General features: G+C 45.9%; 1 protein-coding gene across 3 annotated transcripts in view; it reads left to right on the top strand.

The window, feature by feature from the left end:
- Positions 1-570: 570 nt before the first annotated feature.
- The window catches only part of ME3 (malic enzyme 3), a 163,139-nt gene continuing 138,613 nt past the window's right edge, over positions 571-25,096 (top strand). Inside the window, exon 1 of one of the 3 annotated variants that reach the window (XM_040426369.1) lies at positions 571-623. The gene's annotated coding sequence lies outside the window, so the exon portion shown is untranslated. Of the gene's footprint in view, positions 624-22,045; positions 22,147-23,807; positions 23,858-25,096 lie in introns of those variants that run through there. The other 2 variants (XM_040426371.1, XM_040426370.1) reach the window with 2 other exon arrangements.

Consider the following 25,096-nt stretch of genomic DNA (forward strand, 5'->3'; position numbering starts at 1 on the left):
CACAAAAACATTCTCGCCATTGGTTTTTGAGCTTTTTTATGTCATTCATCTGGACGAGCAGTAGATTTTATTGGATACATTTTTGAGTATAGACGACGTTTGATTTCTTTTATTGCGTTTTTGGGAAATAAAATTAGGAAGAAAACAAAATCTGCAATTTTGTTGTTTTCTAAAAGCATTTTTTGCACAAGATTCACCATATGGGATAAAAAAAACAGCACATTAACAGGTGGTTAAGACTTTACTGTGCTGTTTATACTGTATACTGTCAGTATAAGGTAACCTCCCGGCGTAGCCTATGCGGACCCTATATACTTTAGTCTTCCTACCAGTGCTCTGTGTTATAAAGACCCAGGATTTGCTCTTACGTGAAGGCATCTGCAGTTGACAATATGTTAACCATAAGGTAAATTAGGAACACTCGCTGTACGTAGCAGCCCCCCGGACCCTGCACTGGGATTGGAGGGGCAGGGGGGAGTGCTGGCTGCAGAATGGGACTCCAGATTCCAATGCCTTATATCAGTCACATGTCCGGCCTGTCACTCAGTCCCTGGCAGCAAGTGCCACCAGACCTTGTTGAGGACAGATCCCGTACAGTACTTCCCTGGCCTGGGACGGTGGAGGTAATGCATGCATATAGGAACGGCCGGGTGGGATACAGCCATTAACCCCATACATGGCCAGACTCATTTTTACCATCCTGTAGTGGGGTAGGCGGCTCGAAGGTCCGTTTCAGCTGGGATGTTTGTGTGATGTCTGCAGGATCCTCCAGTTTGGGAGGTACAGCAGCACTTCCTGCTGGTCTATTGAAATAAAGGGGAACCCCTTCTACAATTTTCTACAGTTCAGAAAATCATTGCGGAATTTTAGGAGTGTGGGAGAACTTATATTTCTGCTTTATATATATATATATATATATATATATACCGTAATTTTTATTTTTTAAGTTTTTTTTTTTGTTTTTTTTTACTGTCTACAGCTGGCACTTCTGTGGCTGACGCTTATAGGAGGTACAATGGTGGGAATCTATTGGGGTCTGTGGTCGGCACCTGTATGCCGACCACAGTTACAGCGATTAATCTTTATGGGGATGTTGTAGCTGATATTTTGGGGGGTTTTCTGGCTGACGGGTAGATAGTGGGACTGGCACTTATGGGAACGCTTCTACTGGCATTTACATGCTATTTTGACTGTTTTTTAATATGGGGGCAGACAATGTCATGGGAGTGGGTTCCTACCTTTGATTTCAAAATGCTGATAGATATGTTGCAGTATTCTTTATATTAAATATCAGTCATGCCGTCTCGTGTAATTATTATTTCGTGTCCATACTTTGTGCAGGTGCATTGGGTGGTATCAGCCCCTGTCCCACACTGAAGCTCAAAGCTGCACACGTTTTGTTTTTTCATGCCCCAGCACGCCCTGTCCTTGGCCTGTCTGCCCCCACTGACACATTAGTTATACCGTACAGCATGTGATTTTTTTTTTAGGGCGCTCATCAATTCACCATTATGCTTAAACCTTTGATATAAAAGCTCTCAGACATCAGAGCGCACATCCTGGGGAAAGCGATGATGACTATAATCTGAATCTATGAGAGCAGCTGAAAAACGCACTAAAATTACACCATGTGTCTAACTGAATTTTCTGTTATTTTCCACTTTAAGTCAATAAGGGAATCATTTCCACAATTTTAACACAGAGAGGAACAGTATCCCCATAAAAGAATCAGGCAGAGAATTCCCATAACAAAGGCAGGCAGAGTATCCCTATAATAGAAGCAGGCACAGCATCCCCATAACAGGATCAGGCGGAGTATCCCCATACCAGGGGCTTACAGAGCATCCCCATAATAGATGGAAGCAGACTATCCCTATAACAGAGCCAGGCACAACATCCCCATAACAGAAGCAGGCACAGCATCCCTATAACAGAGCCAGGCACAACATCCCCATAACAGAAGCAGGCACAACATCCACAAAACAGAATCAGGCACAACAACCCGTCTCAGAGGCAGGCACAACATCCCCATAACAGAAGCAGGCATAGCATTCCCATAACAGAATCAGGCACAGCATCCCCATCACAGAGGCAGGCACAGCATTCCCATAACAGAATCAGGCACAGCATCCCCATAACAGAGGCAGGCACAGCATCCCCATAACAGAAGCAGGAACAACATCCAGTCTCAGAGGCACGCACAACATCCCCATAACAGAAGCAGACACAGCATCCCCATAACAGAGGCAGGCACAGCATCCCCATAACAGAATCAGGCACAGCATCCCCATAACAGAAGCAGACACAGCATCCCCATAACAGAGGCAGGCACAGCATCCCCATAACAGAATCAGGCACAGCATTCCCATAACAGAATCAGGCACAGCATCCCCATAACAGAAGCAGGAACAACATCCCGTCTCAGAGGCACGCACAACATCCCCATAACAGAAGCAGACACAGCATCCCCATAACAGAGGCAGGCACAGCATCCCCATAACAGAATCAGGCACAGCATCCCCATAAAAGAAGCAGGAACAACATCCCCATAACAGAAGCAGGAACAACATCCAGTCTCAGAGGCACGCACAACATCCCCATAACAGAAGCAGGCATAGCATTCCCATAACAGAATCAGGCACAGCATCCCCATCACAGAGGCAGGCACAGCATTCCCATAACAGAATCAGGCACAGCATCCCCATAACAGAGGCAGGCACAGCATCCCCATAACAGAAGCAGGAACAACATCCAGTCTCAGAGGCACGCACAACATCCCCATAACAGAAGCAGACACAGCATCCCCATAACAGAGGCAGGCACAGCATCCCCATAACAGAATCAGGCACAGCATCCCCATAACAGAAGCAGATACAGCATCCCCATAACAGAGGCAGGCACAGCATCCCCATAACAGAATCAGGCACAGCATTCCCATAACAGAATCAGGCACAGCATCCCCATAACAGAAGCAGGAACAACATCCCGTCTCAGAGGCACGCACAACATCCCCATAACAGAAGCAGACACAGCATCCCCATAACAGAGGCAGGCACAGCATCCCCATAACAGAATCAGGCACAGCATCCCCATAAAAGAAGCAGGAACAACATCCCGTCTCAGAGGCACGCACCACATCCCCATAACAGAAGCAGACACAGCATCCCCATAACAGAGGCAGGCACAGCATCCCCATAACAGAATCAGGCACAACATCCCCATAACAGAAGCAGGAACAACATCCCCATAACAGAAGCAGGCATAGCATCCTCATTAACAGAAACAGGCATAGCATCCCCATAACAGAAGCAGGCACAGCATCCCCATAACAGAAGCAGGCACAGCATACCCATAACAGAAGCAGGAACAACATCCCATCTCAGAGGCACGCACAACAACCCCATAACAGAAGCAGGCACAGCATCCCCATAACAGAAGCAGGAACAACATCCCGTCTCAGAGGCACGCACAACATCCCCATAACAGAAGCAGGCACAGCATTCCCATAACAGAAGCAGGAACAACATCCCCATAACATAAACAGGCACACCATCCCCATAACAGAATCAGGCACAGCATCCCCATAACAGAAGCAGGCACAGCATCCCCATAACAGAAGCAGGAACAACATCCCCATCACAGAAGCAGGAACAACATCCCCATAACAGAATCAGGAACAACATCCCCATAACAGAAGCAGGCACAGCATCCTCATTAACAGAAACAGGCACAGCATCCCCATAACAGAATCAGGCACAGCATCCCCATAACAGAGGCAAGCACAGCATGCCCATAGCAGAGGCAGGCAGAGTATCCCCCTAAAGAGGCAGGCACAGCACCCCCATAACATAGGCAGACACAGCATCCCCATAATAGAGGTATACAGAGTATCCCCATAACACAATCAGGTATAATATCCCCATCATAGAGACAGGTACAGCATCCGCATACATAAAATAGCTAAAGTGGTCTAATAACAAAGCCAGCCATAGAGTAGTGCTCCATATAATATTATTACCTCTTCCGTGCTCCCTTTCTGATCACTTCCTTTTACGCCCAGGTAGTTGTATGTAATGGCTTCTCCCAGGTAAATTCTGCCAGCAGAGCAGCCAAGAAGATGGAAATAGTTGCATCAGGCCTGTCAGATAGGGGGCGCTCTGCATGGGCTCTAGCCCTAGAGGGGTAAACATGTCTCATATCTATCTATCTATCTATCATTGTAAGTCGAAGCAACATATTACCAGTAAAGGTATATTCGTGTCATCAGCAACTGTCACCTATCTACTGAGGGTCTAACCAATAGGACCCCCAGCGATCGGGGCAACCCGGTTCCCTGTACCCCGAACAGGAGGACTGCAGCCAGGAGGAGTTGAAGGAAGCAGCGGTTGAGTGTATGCCCTGCCAATCCTTCCACAGTCTATGGCACTGGCAGCTATGAATGAAAGTGGCAGGGAGCAGGTCAATCTCTATTCCATGGTCCAACTTCTCCTGGCCATGGTCTTGTGGCTAGTTGGACTGTGTTGCCCTATTTTGGCAATTTTAAGGTCAGTCCCAGGGTTGCAAACCGCCCAGAACTTTATGGACAGTCTGTAAAAATAAGACTTTTTACCCTGTCTGTGATGGGTCCATGATGTTTTTGAGGCTGGTGTTACATGACTATATTATTTTGGTGGTAATTATGATCTTTTTACAGCTCACAGTAAATGCTGGTAATGAGTTCTTATCAGGATATTAGGCTATAGACATGGATTACTTACAATCTTTATTATTCATCATCATGGTTTTCCAATTTGTCCATAAAAAGTTGTTGTGTCCTCTAATTAGCATTACAAAGCACAGGAAGGAGACATTGTACTCTCAATGTGGAAGCAGCTGGACAACATCTTCTCTCTTTACACATTGCAAGGCATTTGGGTGGTCTTAGGGTGGAGTCCACAGAGTGGCCAGAGACCCCTAAGAGGAGAGTCTACAAAGAGACTGCAGAGAGACAGGACAGTCTGGGCAGAGACTGCAGAGAGACGCCTGAGAGGAGAGTCTGCAAAGAGAGCTGTTGAGACATCTATGAAGGACAGACAGCTACAGGTGAGCGTCCATCCCCTTCTAGGACTGCTCTCACTGGTGTGTGGTAGGTGGGACCTTATAGGGTATCCATAACCAGGAGTCCTCCTAGATGATGTCCATGGGGTCAGACTGGCCCCCATGAGGAACGGAGGATCTTCTGGTGGGCCAAGCTCTGACAATAATGAACCCCTATTAAAACAAGGCCCTTAAGGTGGGCCCTCACATTAATTTATTTTAGTGGGCCCAACGGACTTCAGTCTGACATTAGATGTCCATATGTCTTTTTTATTTGCTTCTCATTTTCTAGAGAGAGAGAAATAGCCATGGCCGGCCTTAGGGGTGTGCGACCAGTGTGGCAGCACAAGGCGCATCACCCTGCAGTCCTGAGGTGGGTGAAAAACCAGCTTTGCCACTGGTAATTAAGCTATTCATATACACCTGGCTCCATCTCTCCTTCCCTGTCTTCTTACCCACAAGCTGTGACAGCTCCCTGTGCTCCCAGTTAAAGGGGTTTCCTATATTGATGACCTATCCTCAGGAGTTGTAACTATACTGCTCGCCCCTGTGATGTCGACGGAGAGTAAACAGTGAAGAGAAGGCAGCGCTTGCACAAGAGCTGTGTTTTCTTCAAACTGCTGATCGTCAGGGTGCTGGGAATCGGGCCCCAGGCGATCTGATATTGATGACCTATCCCGAGGACTGGTCATCAATATACGAAAATAGCCAAATCCTTTAAAGGGATTTCTGAGATTATAATACTGATGATCTATCCTCAGGATCAGTGGGGGGTCCAACATCCGGGAACCCGCTCAGCCCCATTCAAGCGCAGATGCCTTCTCAAAACAGCTGATCGGCAGGGGTCCCAGGTGTCGCCCCCCGCCGATCAAATACTGATGACCTATCCAGAGGATTGGTTATCAGTAAAAGAAAATCTGAGAAACCCCTTTTAAATCAATTGTGAAGGGACGCAATAACTGCTGCCTCTCCTCTGCTGTTCTGATGGGAACAGTTTGTGGGCTGCACCGTGCACTTCCTCCACAGAGATGACCTGCTGGTGGGGTTCCTCACGTGCTTCACCTCCCCCCACTGTACTTTTCTAAGTTACTGAAAAGTCTTTAACAGTTGATGATCTGGTGCTATTACAAATGTGTCAGGAACGAAAATGGACTCCAAGGCGAAGATTTATCATCTCCCTGCGCCTCTTTTTTGGCGAGGTTTGCGACTTTTTAAATGCCACTTGCAACAAATTTTGTAGCAGATGGTAGTTCTGCACTGCCCTCGCCACTTTCTGAAAAGGGGGCATGACGAGGGTGGGGAGTGGGCAGTGCTGGCGGGTCCACCACATTTCTCTTCGTCTATCAGAACTGAGCTGCCGTAGATTGCATTCTGGTGCATGGGCAACTGGAGGATGACGAGGCCTGAGCCGGTCTATGAGAAATCTCCCCCAACCTCTGTATCTATCTATCTATCTATCTATCTATCAACGGAAATAAGAGGCAGTACTCCAGTTCAAATGAAAAAAGGGGACTTCAAGCTTGACAAAGGCTCGATTGAGTTGAGCTGAAATGTTGCAGAAGTATGGGTGAATAAAGAAGTCCACTTTTTTCACTTGAACTGGAGTGCTGCCTCTTATTTCCGTTTTTTGAATCCTCGAAGTCTGTGATCAATAGAGGGATTGCACCTGTAGTTTTTGGAAGTAATGCTTCTCTTTTTTTATTCTATCTATCTCAGACCGCTTTATTCACCCCAACCGCAATGTTTCAGCTGAACACAATGAGGCCTTTTTCAAGATAGATAGATATGAGATAGATATGAGATATATAGATAGATAGATAGATAGATAGATAGATAGATAGATAGATAGATAGATAGAGTGGGGTTTCACTCTGGTAGATAGGGTAAGTGGGCGCCGTACAGAGGCAAAATACAAGTTCTTAACTCAAATCGTCAGTGTTTATTCACACTTGAGGTAATTGCGCAAAGCAGCACGTAACTTTGCAGTCTTGATGATAAGTTCATATAACAGAAGTCACCTTGCTGGCAGTTCTGCCTCCAGTAGTCCACAGCAGGCTTTAGCCAGCATGCGGCTCTCAGCCCTCGAGCACGGCACAAAGCCTCAGATCCCAAAAACAGAGACATCTCTGCTGAGCCCAGCTGCCTATTTAAGGACAGCCAGGTGCTGCCAAAACCCGGACCGGCACTTAAACTCCGGTCCGGTATTTGACCTCACCTGGCTGGAAACCAGCCCAGCCGCACATGCTGGGAGAAAAATACCTGCCTTGCCAGACACAGCCCCTCACTGTGTCACAATATATAGATAGGGAGATGATTTTGTATCCTGGCTCAAGAACCAGCCTAGAGGGATTGCACCCACATCATTTGACTTGTGCTGTTGTTACTTTGTCTTCATATCTATCTATTTATCTATCTATCTACACAAAACAAAAATGAAAGCGGCACAGCAGAAAATAAGTAAATGGTGGGCCAGCGACTATGGAGACAATCCTATATCCAAAAATTACGTATAAATAGAAACTCCACGGCACTCCTACAGGTTGTAGTTTAAAAAAAGTGTTCTTTAATCACCAACGTGACGTTTCAGTCATCTCACTGGGACTTTTCTTAAGCAGTGATACCTATCTATCTGTCTGTCTATCTATCTGATATCTATCTATCTATCTATCTCATATCTATCTATCTATCTCATTATCTATCTATCTATCATCTATCTATCTATTATCTATCTATCTATCTATTATCTATCTCATATCTATCTATCTATTATCTATCTATCTATCTATCTATCTATCTCATATCTATCTATCTATCTATCTATCTCATATCTATCTATCTATCTCATTATCTATCTATCTATCATCTATCTATCTATTATCTATCTATCTATCTGTCTATCTATCTCATATCTATCTGTCTGTCTATCTATCTCATATCTACTGTATCTATCTTAAAACAAAAAAGACAGCAGCACAGTCGATTAGGTAATGTTGGGTGCAATCCCTCCAGGACAATAGGCAGTAGTTCACTGAAAGATCCAAATTACAAAAATGAGGCAGCAGTCCAAAAATAGTGTATGGGTGGTGGACCCGTTTATTCCCAAGGCTATCTATTTATTTATCTGTTTGTTTGTCTATCTATCTACAGTATCTCGCATAAGTGGGCCCACCCCTCACATTTGTGTAAATATTTTATTATATCTTTTGATGGGACAACACTGAAGATCTGACACTTTGATACAATGTACAGTAGTCAGTGTGCAGCTTGTATAACAGTGTAAATTTGGCGTGCCCTCAACATAACTCAACACACAGGCATTAATGTCTAAACCGCTGGCAACAAAAGTGAGTACTGTATACCCCTAAGTGAAAATGGCCAAATTGGGCATGGAATTCACTAGAGTTTCACAGGTTCCACTGGAATTCTCTTCCCTCCTCCATGACGACATCACAAAGCTGGTGGATGTTAGAGACCTCGCTCTCCTCTACCTTCTGTTTCAGGATGTCCCACAGATGCTCAATAGGGTTTAGGTCTGGAGACATGCTTGGCCAGTCCAGCACCTTTACCCAGGGGCGTACACAGAAATCATTGGGCCCCATAGCTTTTATGCCTTGCAGGATAGCAGAAAATCTGAGTGACATTACATGATGTAATAGCACCCAGCTTTTCTGCTCTCCTGCATGGCATATGTGGAGAGACATGAGAAAGCTGAGCAACACAACCCTCATATCTTCTCATGCCTCCGCACTTGTGCCATGCAGGACATCAGGAAAGCTGAGTCACATTACATAATGTAGTGACACCCAGCTTCCCTCCTGTTCTGAATGGCATATGTGCAGAGGAATAGCCTGGGAAAGCTGAGTGACCTTGCCCCCTTCCACACACACACACACCTCTGCACTGTCCTCACCTACAAGTCGTCACTTACTTCATTACTGGTTGTGGCAATCCAGAGGAATCAGGCAGGGGCGGAGCTAACAGGCAGGAGGCGGAGCTAGGAGGCGGAGCTAGCAGACGGGAGACAGTTAGGAAGATAGACAGGGGCGGGGACTCTCCTCCACTGCAGGGCCCCCCCTTCCTCACGGGCCCCATAGCAGCTGCATGGTCTGCCTATATGGTAGGTACGCCTCAGCCTTTACCCTCACTTTCTTTAGCAAGGCAGTGGTCGTCTTGGAGGTCTGTTTGGGGTCGTTATCATGTTGGAATACTGCCCTGCGGCTCAGTTCTGAAGGGAGGGGATCCTGCTCTGCTTCAGTATGTCACAGCACTCATGCAGCCGCAAACCATGACACCCCCACCACCACGCTTGACTGTAGGCAAGCCACACTTGTATTTGTGCTCCTCACCTTGTTGCCGCCACACACGCTTGACACCATCTGAACCAAATAAGTTTCTCTTGGTCTCATCAGACCACAGGACATGGTGCCAGTAACCCATGTCCTTAGTCTGCTTGTCTTCAGCATTATCTTTAGAAGACATACAGACCAATATGATGTACTGTGCGACGTATGGTCTGAGCACTGACGGGCTGACCCCCCCACCCCTATAACCTCTGCAGCAATGCCGGCAGCACTCATACAACCTCTGGATATGACGCTGAGCATGTGCACTCAACTTCTTTGGTTGACCATGGAGAGGCCTCCTCTGAGTGGAACCTGTCTTGTTAAACCGCTGGATGGTCTTGGCCACCGTGCTGCAGCTGAGTTTCAGGAGGTTGGCGATCTTTTTATAGCCTAGGCCATCTTTATTTAGAGATCCTCAGAGAGTTCTTTGCCATGAGGTGCCATGTTGGACTTCCAGTGACCAGTATGAGAGAGTGGGAGAGCGGTAACACCAAATTTACCACACCTGCTCCCCATTAACACCTGAGACCTTGTACACTAACGAGTCACAGGGAGGGAAACTGGCTGATTAGGCACAATTTGGCCATTTTCACTTAGGGGTGTGCTCAGTTTTGTTGCCAGCGGTTTAGACATTAATGCCTGTGTGTTGTGTTATTTTGAGGGCACGCCAAATTTACACTGTTATACAAGATGTACACTGACTACTGTACATTATATCAAAGGGTCAGATCTTCAGTGTTGTCCCACGAAAAGATAGAATCAAATATTTACAAAAATGTGAGGGGTGGACTGACTTGTTAGATACTGTATCTATCCATCTCATATCTATCTGTCTATCATTTACCTATGGCATGTGTTATCTGTTATGGCAAGCCACATCGATCTATCATATCTACAATTTCATATCTGCCTATTTTATTTCTATGCACTTACATACTGTAGATATCTCTGCGATCCTAGATTTGGAATTTTAGATTTTTGTCTTCCTGAGGATTTTATATACAGTGTATTTCACTGATGCGATATAACCCCTGTCCGTACAATCTTCATGTAGATGGGTACCCGGCTCATAAGAAGTAAATCTGCAATGAGAATTCAGCTAAGGCCTCATGCACACGACCGTTGTGTGCACCCGTGGCCGTTGTTCCGTTTGACGTGATTTTCTGCGGTCCCATTGACTTTCAATGGGTCCGTTGAAAACTCGGCTACTGCACCGTTTTGTCACCCGCGCCCGTGACCCGTGTTTCCTGCCGTGAAAAAAATATAACCTGTCCTATTTTTTTCACGGCTAACGGTTCGCGGCCCCATTCAAGTCAATGGGTCTGTGAAAAATCACGGATGCACACAAGATAGTCATCCGCGTCCGTGATCCGTGTCCGTGAACCGTGTCCGTTTTTCCTATCATTTTCAATGCAAACTTAACTTATTTTTTTTTTCACTTTTCATGTCCGTGGATCATCCAAAAATCAAGGAAGACCCACGGATGAAAAAACGGTCACGGATCACGGACCAACGGAACCCCGTTTTGCGGACCGTGAAAAAATACTGTCGTGTGCATGAGGCCTAAATCTGCATGTGTTACATAAGGATTTGTTGGGAAATTTCTTGCCATGGATTTGCCCCTTATGCATCGCATTGTGTGAAATCCACAGGGGAAGTGGACATGCCGTGGATGTAAAAATCGGCACCACAGGTCACTTTACACCACAGATTAAAACTCTTATCCTCTTTACTGGTACTGTACAATGGTGGGGCTTTGCAGGGCACTAATTCTATAGAATATCCATGCCCTTAGGATGGGCCATCAGTATCCGCTCGGCAGGGGACCAGCTCCCAGCAGCCCTGCTGTTCCACTGTTTGCGGGAGATCCAGGGCTACGCCCTTCAATGGCAGTTTGGACAAAGCTGTGAAATTTGGGAGCCTGTTTCTAGCACCCAGAGCTTCTGCAAACAGCGGTGAACCCCGACAATCTGATATGGATGACTGATCCTAAGGCCCCTTTCACATCAGCGAGTTTTTTCCGTCCGGATGAAATGCGTGAAGTGAACGCAACGCATTTAGACTGAATACAGACCCATTCACTTCGAAGGGTCTGTGCACATGAGCGTTGTTTTTCACGCATCATTTCTGCATTCAGAAAAAAGCTCCCTAGAAGGACTTGCGTGAAAAACGGAAGGCAAAACTGAAAAAACTGACCAAACTTGCGTGCAAAACCATCCATTTTTTCCCTGAACAGATCCTGACACAATCCGTATCGCTGGTGTGAACTAGGCCTAAGGATTGTATTAGACCAGCAGATTATAGAGCAAAGATTTTGCGATTCGTTAGTGACCAAAAATGTGCTTATTGCATAGAGAAATGTACGTTCGTACTGTCGCTCGTTATTTGTTCGCTACAAAGTACCGCGCCTGTATGTTATCTGTAAGCGAGTGGACAACTCCATATTATACGAAGGGATCTGTGATCGAGGAACGATTTTTTTTTAGCAGGATGAAAGATCACGATTGGCGAGAAACTAGCGATTCCTCGGCAGTGCTTATTGCATCTCGTGAGGCTCCGTTCAATTTCATTTGCATTAACAACATTCGGTACGATATTCGCTCCGTCTAATATAGGTTTTAGGGTCATCAGTCGTTTCCCTTTAAAGGGGTATTCCGGTAGGTACAAGTTATACCCTATCCACAGGATAGAGGATAACTATCAGATTGCTGCCGCTGGGACCCCCAACAATCACAAGAATGGGGGCCCCGTACTCCCTGCAGAGCCCCTGAAATGAATGGAGCGGCCCATTCATTTCTATGGGAGTTCCGGAAATAGCCAAGTAAAGCGCTCACCTATCTCCGGAACTCCCATAGAAATTAATGGCACATGTGCAATCGGCTGCTCCAGTCATTTCAGGGGCCCTGCAGGGGTTACGGTGATTGGTGGGCGTTCCAGCGGTAGAACCCCCTCCGATCTGATGGTTATCCCCTATCCTGTGGATAGGGATAGGCATTTTTTTTTATACGGGGGCTGTATAAACACAAGAGTAACTTCATGTTTTTTTATGGGTTTTTTTTTGCCACCTACGCTTCTTAGCTACTTTTTTTGGGGGGAGGGGGGTGGCATTTTCTGCAAACTGTGATTCCCCACTAATGTATTCTTCATGGCGTTTCTCCCTTTATAGAGACAGGGGAGAACTAACTCTCCTTAGGCTGAGTTCACACGGGCGAGTATTCCGCGTGGGGGTGCAATGCGGGAGGTGAACGCATTGCACCCGCACTGAATCTGGACCCATTCATTTCTATGGGGCTGTTCACATGAGCTGTGATTTTCACGCATCACTTGTGCGTTGCGTGAAAATCGCAGCATGCTCTATATTCTGCGTTTTTCACATAGCAGTGAATGGGGCTGCGTGAAAATCGCAAGCATCCGCAAGCAAGTGCGGATGCGGTGTGATTTTCACGCACGGTTGCTAGGAGACCATCGGGATGGAGACCGGATCATTATTATTTTCCTTTATAACATGGTAATAAGGGAAAATAATAGCATTCTGAATACAGAATGCATAGTAAAATAGCGCTGGATGTGTTAAAAAAAAATAATTTAACTCACCTTAATCCACTTGATCGCGGAGCCGGCATCTCCTTCTGTCTTCCTCTTAGCTGTGTGGAGGAACAGGACCTGTGGTGACGTCACTCCGGTCATCACATAATCCATCACCATGGTAAAAGATCATGTGATGGACCATGTGATGACCGGAGTGACGTCACCACAGGTCCTGTTCCTCCACACAGCTAAGATGAAGACAGAAGGAGATGCCGGCTCCGCGATCAAGTGGATTAAGGTGAGTTAAATTATTTTTTTTAACCCATCCAGCGCTATTTTACTATGCATTCTGTATTCAGAATGCTATTATTTTCCCTTATAACCATGAAAATAATGCAATCTACAGAACACCGATCCCAAGCACGAACTTCTGTGAAGAAGTTCGGGTTTGGATACCAAACATGCGCGATTTTTGTCACGGGAGTGCAAAACGCATTACAATGTTTTGCACTCGCGTGAAAAAATCGCGCATGTTCCCGCAACGCACCCGCACATTTTCCCGCAACGCCCGTGTAAACTCAGCCTTAGGGAGAGAGCACCTTAATCAGTGTGAGGAGACTTATAGGCCATACATGCTCCTCTGGAATTCTGGGAGGAAGGGGATGCAAATGAGCTCTTAACAAGCTCTGCCTCTAATGCCACCAGATGTAAGGCAGCTGTCCTAGAGGTCAATGTTCAGCTCTTAAAATAAGCCTTGAGACATGACTTGGATATTAAATAAGCCAGCACCTTATCTGCAGACAGCTGTTTCGGGGTGAAGGGAGTTAGTTCCCCCCCTGACCCGGACACAGGCCTCTCACCCAGTTAAGCCAGTACTCTCTGCTCTGCACTGATGAGGGGCAATCACCCCGAAACAGCTGTCTGCAGATGAGGTGCTGGCTTATTTAATATCCAAGTCATTTAGCGCACACAACTCTCTTTGCTCGGCTTCGGCCTTGACAAGATGAGGAATTTTTATAATTCCGGTCAAATGTCCGGCCCGTAATGGCACACATTCACTTTATTTATTTTTTGTGTTCACTGTGTGCACTTTTACATGTTTTTAGTGTCCACTAGGATTTTCAGGGTTGCGACACCCTTACAGATACAGTTCCCCCTGAGGTCTAGGGGGAATGTGTGTGGCCATATTGGTTTCTCACCCCCCTGCCAAACCCCTCCGGGGAGAGTCCAGACCTTTGTTGAAGCTCCTGGCTGACGCCCTGGATGGCAGCCGAGGTGAAAGCCGGGAGCACAGACGGGCGTACCCTTGGCTTTGGCTGAGGGTTGCCATTTGTCCCAGTCCCTTGCAGGAGCCTAGGCCCCGGAGGGATAGGGAATGGTTTGTGGGTTGCCCTTCTCTTATGGGGAGGGCCTGCGATAGACCGCGACCTAGTGCACGTTTTTTGTGTGGCACGCTGCACGATTTTGTTGCACGGGGTAAGAAAGCACGACTTTGGGCTTTCAATAAAAAAAAAAAGTCATGTCTCAAGGCTTATTTTAAGAGCTGAACATTGACTTATAGCAGGGGTCTGCAACCTTTAAGATATAAAGAGCCACTTGGACCCGTTTCCGAAGGGAAAAAAAAACTGAGAGCCGCAAAACCATTGCGACATTTAAAACAAATATAACACTGCATATATTGTTTCTTACCTTAATGCTATATACAGGATCGTGCAGTCAGCTGTCAATCTGAAGAAAAAAAGGACTTTTTCACTTAACAATGTAAAATATATTTTTGCAAATTAACCACCTCAGCCCCCAGTGCTTAAACACCCTGAAAGACCAGGCCACTTTTTACACTTCTGACCTACACTACTTTCACCGTTTATTGCTCGGTCATGCAACTTACCACCCAAATGAATTTTACCTCCTTTTCTTCTCACTAATAGAGCTTTCATTTGGTGGTATTTCATTGCTGCTGACATTTTTACTTTTTTTGTTATTAATCGAAATTTAACGATTTTTTTTGCAAAAAAATGACATTTTTCACTTTCAGTTGTAAAATTTTGCAAAAAAAACGACATCCATATAGAAATTTTGCTCTAAATTTATAGTTCTACATGTCTTTGATAAAAAAAAAATGTTTGGGTAAAAAAAAAATGGTTTGGGTAAAAGTTATAGCGTTTACAAACTATGGTACAAAAATGTGAATTTCCGCTTTTTGAAGCAGCTCTGACTTTCTGAGCACCTGTCATGTTTCCTGAGGTTCTACAATGCCCAGACAGTACAAACACCCCACAAATGACCCCATTTCTGAAAGTACACACCCTAAGGTATTCGCTGATGGGCATAGTGAGTTCATAGAACTTTTTATTTTTTGTCACAAGTTAGCGGAAAATGATGATTTTTTTTTTTTTTTTTTTTTTCCTTACAAAGTCTCATATTCCACTAACTTGTGACAAAAAATAAAAAGTTCTATGAACTCACTATGCCCATCAGCGAATACCTTGGGGTCTCTTCTTTCCAAAATGGGGTCATTTGTGGGGTAGTTATACTGCCCTGGCATTCTAGGGGCCCAAATGTGTGGTAAGGAGTTTGAAATCAAATTCTGTAAAAAATGACGAGTGAAATCCGAAAGGTGCTCTTTGGAATATGGGCCCCTTTGCCCACCTAGGCTGCAAAAAAGTGTCACACATCTGGTATCTCCGTACTCAGGAGAAGGTGGGGAATGTGTTTTGGGGTGTCATTTTATATATACCCATGCTGGGTGAGAGAAATATCTTGGCAAAAGACAACTTTTCCCATTTTTTTATACAAAGTTGTCATTTGACCAAGATATTTATCTCACCCAGCATGGGTATATGTAAAAAGACACCCCAAAACACATTCCTCAACTTCTCCTGAGTACGGGGATACCAGATGTGTGACACTTTTTTTGCAGCCTAGGTGGGCAAAGGGGCCCATATTCCAAAGAGCACCTTTCGGATTTCACTCCTCATTTTTTCCTGAATTTGATTTCAAACTCCTTACCACACATTTGGGCCCCTAGAATACCAGGGCAGTATAACTACCCCACAAGTGACCCCATTTTGGAAAGAAGACACCCCAAGGTATTCCGTGAGGGGCATGGCGAGTTCCTAGAATTTTTTATTTTTTGTCACAAGTTAGTGGAAAATGATGATTTTTTTTTTTTTTTTTTTTTTTCATACAAAGTCTCATATTCCACAAACTTGTGACAAAAAATAAAAACTTCCATGAACTCACTATGCCCATCAGCGAATACCTTGGGGTCTCTTCTTTCCAAAATGGGGTCACTTGTGGGGTAGTTATACTGCCCTGGCATTCTAGGGGCCCAAATGTGTGGTAAGTAGGTAAATGACCTGTGAAATCCGAAAGGTGCTCTTTGGAATGTGGGCCCCTTTGCCCACCTAGGCTGCAAAAAAGTGTCACACATCTGGTATCTCCGTATTCAGGAGAAGTTGAGGAATGTGTTTTGGGGTGTCTTTTTACATATACCCATGCTGGGTGAGATAAATATCTTGGTCAAATGCCAACTTTGTATAAAAAAATGGGAAAAGTTGTCTTTTGCCAAGATATTTCTCTCACCCAGCATGGGTATATGTAAAATGACACCCCAAAACACATTCCCCAACTTCTCCCGATTACGGAGATACCAGATGTGTGACACTTTTTTGCAGCCGAGGTGGGCAAAGGGGCCCATATTCAAAAGAGCACCTTTCGGATTTCACAGGTCATTTTTTACAGAATTTGATTTCAAACTCCTTACCACACATTTGGGCCCCTAGAATGCCAGGGCAGTATAACTACCCCACAAGTGACCCCATTTTGGAAAGAAGAGACCCCAAGGTATTCGCTGATGGGCAAAGTGAGTTCATGGAAGTTTTTATTTTTTGTCACAAGTTAGTGGAATATGAGACTTTGTATGAAAATAAAAAAAAAAAAAAAAAATAAGCATTTTCCACTAACTTGTGACAAAAAATAAAAAATTCTAGGAACTCGCCATGCCCCTCACGGAATACCTTGGGGTGTCTTCTTTCCAAAATGGGGTCACTTGTGGGGTAGTTATACTGCCCTGGCATTTTCCAGGGGCCCTAATGTGTGGTAAGTAGGTAAATGACCTGTGAAATCCTAAAGGTGCTCTTTGGAATATGGGCCCCTTTGCCCACCTAGGCTGCAAAAAAGTGTCACACATGTGGTATCGCCGTATTCAGGAGAAGTTGGGGAATGTGTTTTGGGGTGTCATTTTACATATGCCCATGCTGGGTGAGAGAAATATCTTGGCAAAAGACAACTTTTCCCATTTTTTTATACAAAGTTGGCATTTGACCAAGATATTTCTCTCACCCAGCATGGGTATATGTAAAATGACACCCCAAAACACATTCCCCAACTTCTCCTGAGTACGGCGATACCAGATGTGTGACACTTTTTTGCAGCCTAGATGCGCAAAGGTGCCCAAATTCCTTTTAGGAGGGCATTTTTAGACATTTGGATACCAGACTTCTTCTCACGCTTTGGGGCCCCTAGAATGCCAGGGCAGTATAAATACCCCACATGTGACCCCATTTTGGAAAGAAGACACCCCAAGGTATTCAATGAGGGGCATGGCGAGTTCATAGAAATTTTTTTTTTTTGGCACAAGTTAGCGGAAATTGATATTATTAATTTTTTTCTCACAAAGTCTCCCGTTCCGCTAACTTGGGACAAAAATTTCAATCTTTCATGGACTCAATATGCCCCTCACGGAATACCTGGGGGTGTCTTCTTTCCGAAATGGGGTCACATGTGGGGTATTTATACTGCCCTGGCATTCTAGGGGCCCTAAAGCGTGAGAAGAAGTCTGGAATATAAATGTCTAAAAAATTTTACGCATTTGGATTCCGTGAGGGGTATGGTGAGTTCATGTGAGATTTTATTTTTTGACACAAGTTAGTGGAATATGAGACTTTGTAAGAAAAAAAAAAAAAAATTCCGCTAACTTGGGCCAAAAAAATATCTGAATGGAGCCTTACAGAGGGGTGATCAATGACAGGGGGGGGTGATCAATGACAGGGGGGTGATCAATGACAGGGGGGTGATCAATGACAGGGGGGTGATCAATGACAGGGGGGTGATCAGGGAGTCTATATGGGGTGATAACCACAGTCATTGATCACGCCCGTGTAAGGCTTCATTCAGACGTCCGGATGCGTTTTGCGGATCCGATCCATCTATCAGTGCATCCGTAAAAATCATGCGGACATCTGAATGGAGCTTTACAGGGGGGTAATCAATGACAGGGGGGTGATCAATGACAGGGGGGTGATCAGGGAGTCTATATGGGGTGATCACCACAGTCATTGATCATGCCCCTGTAAGGCTTCATTCAGACGTCCGGATGCGTTTTGCGGATCCGATCCATCTATCAGTGCATCCGTAAAAATCATGCGGACATCTGAATGGAGCTTTACAGGGGGGTAATCAATGACAGGGGGGTGATCAATGACAGGGGGGTGATCAGGGAGTCTATATGGGGTGATCACCACAGTCATTGATCATGCCCCTGTAAGGCTTCATTCAGACGTCCGGATGCGTTTTGCGGATCGGATCCATCTATCAGTGCATCCGTAAAAATCATGCGGACATCTGAATGGAGCTTTACAGGGGGGTAATCAATGACAGGGGGGTGATCACCACAGTCATTGATCATGCCCCTGTAAGGCTTCATTCAGACGACCGGATGCGTTTTGCGGATCCGATCCATGTATCAGTGCATCCGTAAAAATCATGCGGACATCTGAATGGAGCTTTACAGGGGGGTGATCAGGGAGTCTATATGGGGTGATCACCACAGTCATTGATCATGCCCCTGTAAGGCTTCATTCAGACGTCCGGATGCGTTTTGCGGATCCGATCCATCTATCAGTGCATCCGTAAAAATCATGCGGACATCTGAATGGACCTTTACAGGGGGGTAATCAATGACAGGGGGGTGATCAGGGAGTCTATATGGGGTGATCACCACAGTCATTGATCATGCCCCTGTAAGGCTTCATTCAGACGTCCGGATGCGTTTTGCGGATCCGATCCATCTATCAGTGCATCCGTAAAAATCATGCGGACATCTGAATGGAGCTTTACAGGGGGGTAATCAATGACAGGGGGGTGATCACCACAGTCATTGATCATGCCCCTGTAAGGCTTCATTCAGACGACCGGATGCGTTTTGCGGATCCGATCCATGTATCAGTGCATCCGTAAAAATCATGCGGACATCTGAATGGAGCTTTACAGGGGGGTAATCAATGACAGGGGGGTGATCAATGACAGGGGGGTGATCAGGGAGTCTATATGGGGTGATCACCACAGTCATTGATCACGCCCATGTAAGGCTTCATTCAGACGTCCGGATGCGTTTTGCGGATCCGATCCATCTATCAGTGGATCCGTAAAAATCATGCGGACGTCTGAATGGAGCTTTACAGGGGGTTGATCAATGACAGGGGGGTAATCAATGACAGGGGGGTGATCAGGGAGTCTATATGGGGTGATCAGGGGTGATTAGGGGTGATCAGGGGCTAATAAGGGGTTAATAAGTGACGGGGGGGGGGTGTAGTGTAGTGTAGTGGTGCTTGGTGCTACTTTACTGAGCTACCTGTGTCCTCTGGTGGTCGATCCAAACAAAGGGGACCACCAGAGGACCAGGTAGCAGGTATATTAGACGCTGTTATCAAAACAGCGTCTAATATACCTGTTAGGGGTTAAAAAAATCACATCTCCAGCATGCCAGCGAACGATCGCCGCTGGCAGGCTGGAGATCAACTCTCTTACCTTCCGTTCCTGTGAGCGCGCGCGCCTGTGTGCGCGCGTTCACAGGAAATCTCGCGTCTCGCGAGATGACGCGTATATGCGTGACTGTGCGCAGCGCTGCCACCTCCGGAACGCGATCCTGCGTTAGGCGGTCCGGAGGTGGTTAATAGCTAATTAAAATATTTAATTTACCTTTACCAGACCACCCCCAATCATGTGCCAGTAATACCAGACCCCCCCCCCCCCAATCATGTGCCAGTAATACCAGACCTCCCCAATCATGTGCCAGTAATACCAGACCCCCCTCCAATCATGTGCCAGTAATACCAGACCTCCCCAATCATGTGCCAGTAATACCAGACCCCCCCCCCCATCATGTGCCAGTAATACCAGACCTCCCCAATCATGTGCCAGTAATACCAGACCCCCCCCCAATCATGTGCCAGTAGTAATACCAGACCCCCCCAATTATGTGCCAGTAGTAATACCAGACCCCCCCCCCAATCATGTGCCAGTAATTCCAGGGGCCCCCCCAAATTCCCCAATCATGTGCCAGTATAATACCATTATGTGCCAGACTGCCAGTTAAAAAAAAAAAAAATTAACACTTATACTTACCTCTTTGGAGCGATGCGATGCAGGCCTCTTCCGGCCTGTCACTGTGTCCCGACTCCAGCGCTGTACGGCTCAGGTGGCGCGATGAAGTCATCGCGCCGCCTACGCCGGCCTCTGATAGGCTGCCGGCCTAGTAGTGCCGGCAGCCTATCAGAGGAACAGGAAAGGGACACACCTCCCTGCCCTGCTCATCCGCACAGCCTCCTTTTGTATCGCTGTCCTGAGGACGGCGATGCAAACAGATCACTATGGAGATGAGCGCTTCACTTCCACAATGGAAGCGCTCATCTCAGTGCCTGCCCAGCCGCTGCCGCACACACACTGCTCATGCCCATGCCAGAGCCGCGGCAAAGGTTCAAAAGAGCCGCATGCGGCTCTAGAGCCGCGGGTTGCTGACCACTGACTTATAGGATAGTTGCCTTACATCTGGTGGCATTAGAGGCAGAGCTTGTTAAGAGCTCATTTGCATCCCTTCCCTTAAGGCCTCATGCACACGACAGTATTTTTTCACGGTCCGCAAAACGGGGTTCCGTTGTTCCGTGATCCGTTTCTGTTTTTGTTTCTGTGTGTCTTCCTTGATTTTTGGAGGATCACCAGACATGAAAAGTGAAAAAAAAATCTAAGTCAAGTTTGCCTTGAAAATGATAGAAAAAAAACGGACACGGATCACGGACGCGGATGACAATCTTGTGTGCCTCCGTGTTTTTTCACGGACCCATTGACTTGAATGAATCCGCGAACCGTTGTCCGTGAAAAAAATAGGACAGGTCCTATTTTTTTGACGGACTGGAAACACGGATCACGGACGCGGATGACAAACGGTGCATTTTCCGAGTTTTCAACTGACCCATTGAAAGTCAATGGGTCCGCAGAAAATCACGTAAAACGGAACAACGGACACGGAACCCAACAACGGTCGTGTGCATGAGGCCTAAGCCTCATTCACACGTCAGTGTTTCACGGACGTGTTGTGTAGTACGTGTTCTCTACGGACAGCACACGTCCCTGTTCATTTTAATGTGTGTATTCACACATCAGTGTTTTAGCACGGTCCGTGGGTCCGTTTTTTTAGCACAAATGCAAGCTCTGTTTTGTCCGTGTTCACGGATCCATTACGCCCATTAAAGTCTATGGGTCCGTAAAAACCACGGATGCCATCCGTGTTGCATCCGTGTTTCACGGATCATTAAAAAGAGATTCCTTGAAAAAAAAAAAATCAGCTGTTCAGTGTCAGTGAAACACGGATGCAACACGGACAGCAAAAAAACGGACACACGGACCCAACACGGATCCTTCACGGACAGCTTCACGGATGCATCACTGACCACCTGATTACGGATTTGAGCACGGACGTGTGAATGAGGCTTTATAGAGAGTGATGTGAAACGCTCTAGCATGTTGGTTTTTAAAAAAAACAGGAGCCAAAAAAAAAAATATATAATCCAGGAGCAAAAAAAAAAAAAAAAATTGTATGTCCTGCATTTCATATTTCCCTTAGGCTTTCAGCTGACATTTGGAGTTGTCGTTTTTACAAAAAAAAAAAAAAGAAATGCAAGTTTGCAAAAAGACGTTAGCTAAAACCTGAGCGTGAAAGCGCCGTCATTGCTAATATGTATTATACTACAGCGTTCACACTTGGCTCTACTCAATAAAGTTGTTGAACAAAAAAAAAAAAAAAACAGCAGAAGTGAAAAAAAAAAAAGCAGCCTTGTTCTGTGCCCTAATACAGAGCAGTGCACTTTAACTCCTGCCTTGCTGAGTGCAGCTGCTGCTGGTCCCTGCAGAGAGCCTGGAGGTAACTGATACAAAGAAGGCGGACATGTCTGCAGCCCGGGCCCTTTGTCTTCGCGTTTCCTTGCAGGGATACATTGTATTATTGTGCATTTCCTGGCAGCCCATGAATGCACATTGTAGCTTGCGCCGTCTATTATAGCTATATTATGATCCTGCAGGTCGCTACACGTAGGTCTTAGAGGGATGACAGCGGACGGCGTCAGGGAGCGACCAGCCCCGCGTTTAACCCCTGCACGCCTGAACCGTGCAGATTATATTTGAGATGGTGGTTGATGATTTTTCTGCAGTATAATTAGGATATTGAGCTATATTTGGCGCAGGCCTGCGAGGGGATGAGGACTTGCGCAATGAGGTAGAAGCACCGACTTGCTGGCACGGGATTAGACCTCTTGTTTACATGGAGATCCTCGCAGATGCTTCTTCAGATCTTACCGGTCGGGTCTCTGTCTGCATTGCTAAAGATGGCGTTGGTTTTGTCTCAGAATTTTCTGTTGCGGATATTGGATATAAGAATTATAGTTTAAGGCTTCCACTTAAAGGGATTGTCTAGTCTTGACACCCGACATGTGAAAGGAGTTGTCAGGGGTTTCGAAGCTGCCAATAAATATAAGGCCTTGAATCGTCCTTTTCTGTCAAGTTGTCAGAAATGTAATTTTCAGCTGTTTTACAGTCAGGTCTGCTTTGGAGAAAGTTGAGGGACAAACAATATGGCCACCATTACAGCTCTCACGTTGGTTGTCACCCAGCTTTCCTAGAGCCCGAATAGCTGCCAGCAATGCATTGATAAACTGCTCGTCGTTCCGTTGTAGCTGAAGGACGTGCGTTAGATTAAATGGTGAGTTTATTGAATTGCACAGGTTAATGTGTGCACGCTCATTGAAATGTGTATCTGTCCCTTTAAATGTTCCCCCTTAAAGAGGTTATCCCATTAATAATGTAAAAAAATGACAATCAAACATCATATAGGAAATGACAATCTTTCTTCAGCCCTGTACATCCAGAGATCTTCCCGTTCATTGCTCTACTAGATTTACCGCTCAAGGGGGGGTGTCCTTTCTGTTGCAGCTTAGGGGCCGTTTCCTTTCTGCAGCAGCTCTCTCCTTATGACAGCTCCGGAGGCAGTTGAACGATGAAACTGAGCATGTGCGGCCATCTCGGTGAGGTGGACAAAGCAATAATAAAAATAAAAAAAACAGCAGGTGGCGCTATACAGATACATTTTATTGAATAACTCAGTGGCTATGCAAAATTTTTAATTACACGCAAAAAAACTATTCAGATCCAGGCTCTGGTTTGAAATCTGTAGGATATTTTTCACGGGACAACCCCTTTAACGTTGCCGCTACAAGTGTCGCTCAGCCAAAGATCGCACGGTAGCGGGGCTGCCATAGGAATAAATCGGTTTGCAGCGTGACTTGCACTGCTTGATTTTTTTTTTTTTTGCGATTCACATATCGCGGTCACAGAAAACGTTCTGCGACCTCCACTCGGTCCTGTGGCAGCCCCACGTCTTCGGTTGTCTCTGATAAAAATAGAACCCTTAAAGGGGTCTCCATCAAAACCGTAAATCAGGGTAAAGTGGCGCAAAACGTGCACCTCACTTTTTAAAACTGTCTTGACAGGAGGAGTACGACCACACGGCCCAGCTGTGATGCGGTAGAGTCCTGCGGATTGGTGCTTTCATTTTCCAAAGGAGCTCTGAAAAACGAAAGGTGGAATCTGGTTGGTTGCTATGGGCAACTAAACCAGTTTTATTTTGCCCCAGTTTTGATAAATCTCACCCATGCGGAATATCTGTTTGTAAATCTGCACCCACGTATGAGAACCCTAAGGCCTCTTTCACACGGGCGTCGCGTGTGAGGGCCGGATAGGAAGCGGGTGCGTCACGGGAAAATGCGCAATTTTTCCGCGCGAGTGCAAAAATCGGCATGTTTGGTACCTAGACCCGAACCCGGACTTCTTCACAGGTGTTGTGTAGATTTTATTATTTTCCCTTATAACATGGTTATAAGGGAAAATAATAGCATTCTGAATACAGAATGCATAGTAAATTATAGATGGAGGGGTTAAAAAAAATAATTATTAACTCACCTCATCCACTTGTTTGCGCAGCCCGGCTTGTATTCTTTCTTCTTCTTTCAGGACCTGGGAGGAAAAGGACCTTTTGAGGACGTCACTGCGCTCATCACATGGTCCATCACCATTCTGTATTAAGAATGCTATTACACTCGCCCGTGTGAAAGAGGCCTAAGGGTGCTGCCACACATAGTGGCTGCCGCCATGTTGCCCTGTCACTGACGAAAGACTTAATAGCTCCTTGCTGTTTGTTAATGGGTACCTGGTTTGCCGAAAAACTGGGTGGCCTTTAACAAACAGCTTCTTCCATCAGCAATCTGCAGGAACTTGCAGCTCCTGACTGAATATTTGGCGCACGGCGCCCCTTTCGAGTGACAGTACCCAGACTGACTGTTTCCCATAGCAACCAATCAGAGCTCAGCTTTCATTTCTAAAACTGCTGCGGTCAAATGAAAGCTGAGCTCTGATTGGATGCCATGGGCAACAAAGACTTAGGCTGCGTTCACACGGGCGAGATTTCCGCGCGGGTGCAATGCGGTAGGTGAACGTATTGCACCCGCACTGAATCCCGACCCATTCATTTCTATGGGGCTGTTCAGATGAGCGGTGATTTTCACGCATCACTTGTGCGTTGCGTGAAAATCGCAGCATGCTCTATATGCTGCGTTTTTCACGCAAAGCAGGCCCCATAGAAGCGAATGGGGTTGCGTGAAAATCGCAAGCATCCGCAAGCAAGTGTGGATGCGGTGCGATTTTCACGCATGGTTGCTAGGTGACAGTCTATTCACTGTATTATTTTCCCTTATAACATGGTTATAAGGGAAAATAATAGCATTCTGAAAACAGAATGCTTAGTAGGTGATCAATTGAGGGTT

This window comes from Bufo bufo, chromosome 3, assembly GCF_905171765.1.
Source record: "Bufo bufo chromosome 3, aBufBuf1.1, whole genome shotgun sequence".
Lineage (NCBI taxonomy): Eukaryota > Metazoa > Chordata > Amphibia > Anura > Bufonidae > Bufo > Bufo bufo.